This window comes from Mus musculus, chromosome 15, assembly GCF_000001635.26.
Source record: "Mus musculus strain C57BL/6J chromosome 15, GRCm38.p6 C57BL/6J".
NCBI classification, from domain to species: domain Eukaryota; kingdom Metazoa; phylum Chordata; class Mammalia; order Rodentia; family Muridae; genus Mus; species Mus musculus.
The window spans coordinates 66,352,877-66,362,500 of record NC_000081.6 but is presented as its reverse complement, the minus strand read 5'-3'; the positions used below and the strand labels follow the sequence as shown (position 1 = coordinate 66,362,500).

Below are 9,624 nucleotides of genomic sequence, written 5' to 3'. Positions count from 1 at the left end.
GCCCTCATACCCTTTTCAAACCTTGTTCCATGAAAGTCCTAGAACCTGGAAGGAGAGGTTATATAGATAACCTATTTGTGGCTAAGCACTCCACTGGTACCTATTCTTTACACTTTGACAGGTTGTAAGTTTCTGCATTGTTTTATAGCACACTGAAACTCCTCTGATGAGGTCTGACCTGTATTCCCAAAGTTTAGGTGAGACTAGGTTATGGCAGAGTTGCTATGCAGATTTTTAAAACTGGACTGGAAGTGTAGTTCAGCAGCCAACTAATTAGCTTGCTTCAAGTATCTTCTTGATATAATGAAGTAATACCACTGAGAAAATAAAAAGTGCTGCAGAAACAACCACGGACAAACCCACCATAAATATACATTTATAGAGACACCCATATGCCTTCCTGCTGCCATGCCAGTTGTAGCATTCCAGAGAACAGACCTTGCATCTCTCCTGGGCAGCATAATAAAACTGGCCCTGGTAGTGGAGGTAAGGGTGAGCAGCACCTACAGTGTGATCATGGAAGAGCAGACACCAACATTCATCTGCCATCTGAAGGTATATGCATGGGGGAGATGCCGCTTATTGCCCCTGTCTGCCTGCAGCAAGCAAGAGAGATCTGGTCCACAGGGAATGAGAACAGGAGAGCTGGCCCCACTCCTTGCTGGCTGTAGCACTTGGGTGAGCTAACTGGAACAGTGTTGGAGAGCTGACTCTAGAGCTGTGTGTGAGAGAGAGCTGGTCGGTAGACCAACTCAGCTAACACCCAAATCCAGATCTGGGGCTTTGAGATGGTCAACCCCAACATCTAGCTGATGTTCTGATCTGCTGGAGTATGTGAAGGGACTGGCCCTGCAGATCTTCTAAAGCAGCAGGTGCTCCATGACATACAGGGTAACAACAAGATATGTAATAGGAATCTGGATGAGGATCCACTATTGATAGTGTGACAGAGACCAGAGGCCTTGAACCAGACCAATGGCTCACTGTAATGAATATTTGTAAGTAAAAATGTTTGGGAGGCTGGAGAGATGGATCAGCTGTTAAGAGCACAATCTGCTCTTCCAGAGGTTCTGAGTTCAATTCCTAGCATCCATATAGTGGCTCACAACCATCTACAATGGGATCTGATGTCCTCTTTTGGTGTGTCTGAAGACAGCTACTCTTACAAATAAAAATAAATCTTTTTTTTTAAGGGAGTACTCTGTGACACACTGACACTGCATATGGCTTAGTGAGATATTTATTTTTATTATTTATTTTTATTTTCTGTTGAAAGGGAGGCTACAAGGGCAAAGGGTAGATAAGAAGGGATGGTGAGATGAGTGGACTTGGGATACATGATGTGAAAGTTACAATGAGTCAATAAAAATTTAGATAATGCATTAATAACCAATTGCAAAAATCAGCACAACTTCATTAGATTTGTGGGAAAAGTAACAAATATAACATGTACAGAAATAAGATATTAGTTGGTATGGATATGAACAGAAAAATAAATAACGTAAGTGGATAGTAGTAAAACTAGAAGAGGAAGAGGAAGAGGAAACACTAAAAGGAAGGAGAAATGCCAATTCAGAAGTAAAGAAATTAACTCAATTAAGCTAAAGGTAAAACAGGGGGGAAACACAAAAATAGCAAAAAAGTCTTGTAGAAAGGTGAAATAGGATGGATCAAGATGAAGAAGACAAGAAAAATTCATTTAACAGATAGAAAAAAGATAATTAAAATTAAATATTACAACCAGGGTGTAAAAGCACGCATCTAAAACACAGATCCTCAGGAGGCAGAGTCTGGGCAATCACAAGCTCCAGGACGGGTATATCCTGTGGCGAGAGCTTGACCAAAGCAAAACGTAGTCTCCAAACCAAACCAATATACATGAAAAACAAACCTAAAACTAAAACAACACCCCAAACAATACAGCACAGAGAAAGTCAAAGAAATTGGGTATTTAACAATATAAATATTTCAGCTGTTCAGTCTAACTTAGACTGTCTCTATGGAAAAAAAGAAGAGAAAGAGAGAAAGAAAGGAAGGAAGGAAGGAAGGAAGGAAGGAAGGAAGGAAGGAAGGAAGAAAGAAAGAAAGAAAGAAAGAAAGAAAGAAAGAAAGAACTCAGAAAATTGTTTTAATTAAAAAATATGTAATGTGTTCTACCCTCTAACAATATCAACTGGGTAGCCAGAGGTGGTAATTCTGGTTCTATGGGGAGTCAATAGTTTATGCTCTGGGTCTATGCAGACTTCCATCTGTTCTGCCTCTCTTGTTCATTCACCTGGTGAGAGCAACCTCTTGTTATTTGGCTTCCTCTGTTTTCCTTTGTGTTATTTGCCTAGCAACCAGAAGGAATGACTTAGGGGTGAGCTGTCAGTTCTCACTGCCAGTTGGATGCCATCATGTTTCTCAGGACTGGACAGGGTAGGCTGCAAGTTTCCTGCTCACAGGTCCTGGTGTGGAGCACTTTCACATTCATGTTGCTGTAGCTGGGGAAGCCCTGTGAGGATAGAGTGACTACTGTTGCAGACACACAACTTATCTCTTGCAAGCGTCAGTTACCAGTACTTATTTTCGCTTCCAGGAGCTCTGAAAGCTAGCTTCTTCCTCTGTAGTCCCTAAAGGAAGTCTCTCATTTCTCTCCAACTAACCAGACAGTTTTCACCTCCATGTGGAGCTCTCCAAGGTTCTGATTCAAAGCTCACGTTTCCTTCCTTCCTTCCTTCCTTCCTTCCTTCCTTCCTTCCTTCCTTCCTTCCTTCCTTCCTTCCTTCCTTCCTCCTTCCCTTCCTCCCCCCTCCCTCCTTCCCTCCCTCCCTTCCTTCTTATTACCCCAATTCCCTAGTTTTGCTTGTTTTTGCCTCTCCTGTCATTTTTCATTTCATTTCTTGCCTGGTCCACTCAGGGAGGTACTTTCCTCCCATTCTATTTTCCAATCTATCAACTCTATCTATTATCTATCTACCTGTCATCTTTCTTCTTCCTTCCTTCCTTGCACTTGCTCTCTCTCTCTTTCTCTCCTCTCCCTTCCTCTCTTCCATATATACTCACAGATGAAAGGACACCACAAAACTTCAGAGGCTTCCATTTTGCCTGGATCATTTACCCCAGTCCATACATCCTGCCGTTGGCATCATCCAAACTGGGCATTTTACAGGCTGGAGGGCATTTTCTCGTTCTTGTTAACCAGAAAATCCCATTTAAAAAAAGAATGGTGCTATCTGCTGAAGACTGAAACATGTACCTTTTAAATCTCATCCACTCAAAAGAGGTTCCTCTTCAGTGGTCCTCAGTTTGCTTCCCAGAGATATCCAACAATGTACAGTAGTGTATTGTTCACTGTCTTGCCACATCCCTTTTGAACAGAGATCACTGTACTCTCAGGTAACAAATAGAGTAGATAAAAATGGATGGGTCATCTCCCTGGAGCTGTAGAAATATCTAGGTATACAGAGGGGGTAAATAGCAGGGACTTCTATACATAGGAAAGGACCTGGAGTCTGATGACACTGTGGAACAATAAACCAAATAAACCCTTCCATGTGTTGCTTTTGGTCAGGGCATTTAATCACATCAACAAAAGAGTTTATAACTATAAACATGGTGGTGCTGATAATGACAGAGATGATGATGATATAGATGATGGTGGTGGTGATTCTTGCTAAGTTAACGTAAAGATGGAGAATAAGAATTTATATAAAGAATTAAAAAGATTAAATTGAACTAAATAGGATGCAAAAATGAAACAGCTCCACTGCATCACTCAACCTATAACAAAGGAAGAAATTGAAAGCAACAGAAGACGCCCATGTAAAGGCATTTATGCAGAGGATGCTTATATGTGTTTTCTTCAATAAGTGGTGCTGTGTTGAGTATGTTTTTGTATGGAGAAAATAAAATTTAACCTCAGCCATATGCAAAAAGTTACATCTGAAAATGGCTGGTGTGTGCAGCAGTTTTTAAAAAAGGCAAGGAAGTAAGTGGTACATGTGCATTTGCTAAGTGATCTTACAGCTATAAATGCTTTGGACAAAGTTCTAAAGCCTAAAACTAAAAGGGCAAAGAGATTCCTTGAGAAGAGAGAACTGAAATTCAGTAAGAACATTAAGAATGCCATGCTGACTAAAGGCGGAAATGCAAATGCAACCATGACACAAGTACTCAAAGACATGTATACACTGAAGAAGCCATATGGAGTTCTATAGAAAAAGAAAAATATTACAAGACCATTTGAGGATCAGACATCACTGGAGTTTTTTTCTTTTCTTCCTTTTTTTAAAAAATATTTTTTATTATTACATATTTTCCTCAATTACATTTAGAATGCTATCCCAAAAGTCCCCCATACCCTCCCCCCACTTCCCTACCCACCCATTCCCATTTTTTGGCCCTGGCGTTCCCCTGTACTGGGGCATATACAGTTTGCGTGTCCAATGGGCCTCTCTTTCCAGTGATGGCCGACTAGGCCATCTTTTGATACATATGCAGCTAGAGTCAAGAGCTCCGGGGTACTGGTTAGTTCATAATGTTGTTGCACCCTACAGGGTTGCAGACCTCTTTAGCTCCGGAAGGAGTTACAGAGACAAAGTTTGGAGCTGAGACAAAAGGATGGACCATCTAGAGACTGCCATATCCAGGGATCCATCCCATAATTAGCCTCCAAACAATGACACCATTGCATACACTAGCAAGCGTTGGCTGAAAGGACCCTGATATAGCTGTCTCTTGTGAGACTAGGCCGGGGCCTAGAAAACACATAAGTGGATGCTCACAGTCAGCTATTGGATGGAGCACAGGGCCCCCAATGGAGGAGCTAGAGAAAGTATCCAAGGAGCTAAAGAGGTCTGCAACCCTGTAGGTCAGACTGCTCTTTATTCATGTTTGGCTCCCATAACAAGAAGAGGCCAAATAACCTAGTAATAGGTCATATGTATGACTACCATGTGCTGGATCTGATTGAACTAGGTATTGAGAAATTTGTGTCTCTGCATATTCAGGAAATGAATAATTTCATTATGTACACCGAAGGCCATTCCTTCTTTCAACTTCAACTTAAAGCCTAGAATCAGGGCACAGTCCATTCTCAAATGGGACTTCTCCAGAAAAATTGGATTCACAGAGATGGAGAGATTCTTTTCCTTCTCATGAGGCTATGATGATCTTTCTGTAGCTCCATATGTCAGGACCTGGAATTACAGAAGCAGATTTGATGTTCACATGGCACCTAGACCTGGGCCATCTTGAAAAGAGAGTGGTGACTGTCTTAATTAGGTTTTCATTGCTCTGAAGAGACACCATGATCATGGCAACTCTTTTTTCTTATTCTTTATTTATTTATTTTTTTTTACAGCCCAGTCTTTATCCTCTTCTGATCCACCCTCTGACTATTCCTTATCCCATATGCTCCCACTACCCACCCCCACTCCACCAAAACTTCCCACTCCCTGGGGCCTCAAGTCTCTTGAGGGTTAAGTGCACATTCTCTTACTGGGGCCAGACGTGGCAGTCCTTTGCTGCATATGTGTTAGAGGCCTCCTATCAGTTGGGGTATGCTGCCTAGTTGGTGGCTCAGTATCTGAGAGATCTCGGGGGGCCAGGTTAATTGAGACTGCTGGTCCTCCTACAGGGTCACCCCCCTCAGATTCTTCCAGCTTTTCCCTAATTCAACCACAGGGGTCACCAGTTTCTGTCCATCAGTTGAGTATAAATACCCAAATCTGACTCTTTCAACTGATTGTTGGGCCTTTCAGAGGGCAGTCAGGATAGGCTCCAGTTTGTAAGCACAGCATAGTATCAGTGATAGTGTCAGGTCTTGGGGCCTCCCTTTGAGCTGGTTTCCAATTTGGGCTGGGCACTGAACCTCCTTTTCACCAGGCTCTTCTCCATTTTTGTCCCTACAGTTCTTTCAGACAGAAACAATTCTGGGTCAGTTTTTGGCTGTAGAATAGCAAACCCATCCCTCCACTTGATGCCCTGTCTTACAAGTTCTCTCTCCCCACTGTAGGGCATTTCATCCAAGGTCCCTCCCTTTGAGTCCTGAGAGTCTCTCACTTCTCAGGTCTCTGGTAAATTCTAGAGATTCCTCCCAACTCCTACCTCCCAAGGTTGCCTGTTTCCATTCTTTCTGCTGGCCCTCAGGGCTTCAGCCCTGTCCCCCCCCACACACACACACACAAAACCTGATCATGTTCCCCTCTTCCCCTCCCTGTTCCCTTTCACACCAGGTCCCTCCCCCGTCCCCCATGATTGCTCTTATAAAGTAAAACATTTATTGGGCCTGTCTTACACTTTCAAAGGTTCAGTTCATTGTCATCAGAATGGGAAGCATGGCAGCTTGCAGAGATGAAGCTGGGGGAGCTGAGAGTTCTACATCTTGATCCGAAGACGTTCAGAAGGAGGCTGGCTTTCCACACTGGATGGAGACTGAACATAGGAACCTCAAAGCCGAGCCCCCCACAGTGACACACTTCCGCAAAAAGGGCTCCACCTCCTCCAATAAGGTCACACCTTCTAATACTGCCAGATCCCAGGGGCCAAGCATTCAAACCACCACAGTGACTCTTATCTCCTGAGAATTGAGGTCACAGCACTCAATAATCTATTCTAACAATTCCATGCACTTCTGAGGCTCCGTGTTTATGGATAAACAAACTGGGCAGTAAAGACACATCACTGACCTAGAAATCACCCAGCAAATAGTCACAGGATCCAAGATTTCAGTACACAGACCACATGAAAGACAGATAACAAGAATCTTGGTTATCACAACACAAATAACGAAAGGTTCAAGTTTTTCCTACACATCTAAGAAAAAACAAGTCTTCTCAGACTCCTAGGTGAGCAGGGATCTTCTGACCTCCCCATACAATCTCCTTCCTTAGGTTTGCTTAGAGGTCCTATAAAGTATTCTCTAGAAAAGGCTTGTAATTCTGCCTGGCTTTTTAATTAGACTAGATGAAGTATATTCCATGAACCAACAGTGTTAACTAAGCTAGGAACTGTGGCTTTAATTTGCCTTTCTTTTTAGGGAAAACTTGTTAAAGCATGACTTTATATATATTCTTCTATTAAAAATGACAACTCACAAAAATGGATTTCAGCAACACTGTTTTATGATACATTTAACTAAATAAGGCTAATCTAATTCTGTATATTAATAATAATGAAAACTAGCATTTGTTAGGTATCTACTGTATGAACTTTATTGTTTCAAGCCAATCCTGAGTACAGACTGAGGAAACAGCAATCAGTAAAAAAATGACAAGAGTCTCTGTGCTTACAGAATTTGTATTCTAATGTAAGAAAAAAAGAACAAACAGACAGATGAATAAACAAAGCAACTATATGATCTATGAGGTCTAGAGAAAGAATGGAAGAAAGTAAGAGAAGCATGGGAGGGGCAATATTTCTTCTGTGGTTAGGAATAAGTACTTAGACATTGAACAGGAGGTCATGTATCTGGATAGGAAGAAACAAGTGTTGAGAGGGGGAGGGAGGTAGGGAGGGAGGGAGAGAGAGAGAGAGACAGAGAGAGAGAGAGAGAGAGAGAGAGAGAGAGAGAGAGAGAGAGAGAGAGAGAGAGAGAGAAGGGGTCAGGGTGGTGGGACCATACCTCTCACTCCAAGTTCTTTGTTGTTCTTGGAAAGAATGCAGAAGTCAGTGAGAGAGGGTACTGAAAGACAGGAGGGATGAAAACTATAAATAAGACTTTTCCAAAATCTGTATCATAGGGTGAGGAGAAGAGTCAAGGGCACGTGAAGTGGTGACGATAGTGCAGAGTCACTGTGGACTTAAGGAGAGAAGTGACAGCTAGGAACTGAGGCCAGATTCTGAATGTCCTTTTCCTCCCTCCCTCCCTCCCCCTCCCTCCCTCCTTCCCTCCCTCCCTCCCTCCCTCCCTCCCTCCCTCCCTCCCTCCCTCCCTCCCTTCCTTCCTTCCTTCCTGCCTTCCTTCCTTCCTTCCTTCCTTTATTCCTGGGGCAGAAATACATGGCAAGTTCAATCTTGAGCATGAAAGGAAATGGGCTTTACTGAATGCAGATGAGGTCCAGAGTTCAGAGCAGAAAATTAGGTAAGTGGTCTTAGACTATCCTTGCAACATATAGAACAGGCACTAGTGACCACACCAACAGAGAAGGAAACTCACTTGCAGGGGTTACAAACAGCATTTGAGATCACCCAGCTAGTGACTCAGCATCAGAGCCAATTTGGAAGGCATCTTTTGATACTCAGTACATGACACTTCAACTGCAGTTTTCAGATGGAAGAAAATTCTCATGTGAATCTCTGATTTAAGAGAAAAAGAAATTGTATCTCAGTTGAATTTTTTTCCTGTGTCTAAACTCAGATCTTGAGCCAGCTGGCCTCCCACTCATTTGAAAAAAAAAAATTAAAATCCCATTTTCAGACAGTCTTTCCTTGGCTTAAAAAGAAGTCACGCTTCACAGTCCACCCAACAGAGAGTTAGTTTTGGCAGGGGTGCCAAGAAATGATGTCATTCTCTGAGGACAGGGAAAGCCCTGTGTGCCTTTGATTTCCCCTTCAAACTCAGTATATCTGAGTGCCTCTACTTACTGAAGCCTGCAGCTTGAATGGTGCTGTACTTTCGGACATATTTTTGAAGTGCAGCAAGACCATGATGTTTATTTACGCCCTATGACCAACTATCCCTCAGGAAAGTATGAAAATATTTCAGTGTGTGGATGGTCTTCCTGGCTCTAATTATAATTCTGTAATTTTTCAAATCATCTAATATCTCAAGGTAGAAATTGTTAAGTAGATTGTACACATCAATAATTGTTTTTGGAAAGATTGCATTCATGGGAAACGGTGCTTTAAAAATGTTAGGTTTCAGCCAGGTATGGTGGCGCACGCCTTTAATCCCAGCACTCAGGAAGCAGAGGCAGGTGGATTTCTGAGTTCGAGGCCAGCTTGGTCTACAGAGTGAGTTCCAGGGCAGCCAGGGCTATACAGAGAAACCCTGCCTCGAAAAACGAAAAAAAAAAGTTATGTTTCCTTCCTGACAACTATTGATCATGGTTAGCAGAGGTGCCATGCAAGCTTCCAAAGGAGATACATAACCAGAAATCCTACCAGGTATTACATCTATAAAACACAACAACAGCATGACACAATAACCCTAAGGGTTTATTACCATGGCAATACACTTTGGTGGTAATCAACAGTGAACTAACTGTGCTTGAGTTCATTCAAAAAGAAGAAAATCCTGGAAACCTAGCTCACTACCAGCAAGTAGGGTTACAGATCTTGTAGCATAACCTACAGTTGACAGTCCAACAAACTACTGCAATCCCTAACTACAGGATAAGTATTTATCCTCACAGATAAATATAGTTCTTGCCTCTCGTCAAGGAGAATTGTCTTTGCAACAGATTGAAACTGTAAGAGAAAACCACAACTGATCCAAATGCAGAGTTAGAGCCCAGTCCCAACACATACATCTACAAAACAACTCCAGTACTTGAGGCTCAGAGATTATTGTGAAAGAGGGGAGAAATACTGTAAGAGCCTGAAGAACAGAAAGTTTGTCATGAGGCTGTGTTTCCTAAAATTGTCAGGAACTGCACCCATCAAGTCTCACCAATGTGGCTGAATAACCATGACTTGAGC

At 42.4% G+C, this 9,624-nt stretch overlaps 1 long non-coding RNA gene and 1 pseudogene across 2 annotated transcripts; one reads left to right on the top strand and one right to left on the bottom strand.

Moving 5' to 3' along the window:
- Nucleotides 4,110–4,982, top strand: Gm19077 (predicted gene, 19077; annotated as a pseudogene).
- On the bottom strand, nt 4,983–8,273 carry Gm41340. 2 transcript variants are annotated; one of them, XR_875394.1, is made up of 4 exons: nt 8,141–8,273; nt 7,607–7,666; nt 6,281–6,417; nt 4,983–5,180 (listed from the first exon to the last, which is right to left on the bottom strand). It is a non-coding gene; the product is annotated as a predicted gene, 41340 (long non-coding RNA). The 2 variants fall into 2 exon arrangements; XR_875393.2 differs by lacking the exon at nt 4,983–5,180 and adding an exon at nt 5,689–5,896.
- Between the last annotated feature and the right edge of the window lie 1,351 nt (nt 8,274–9,624).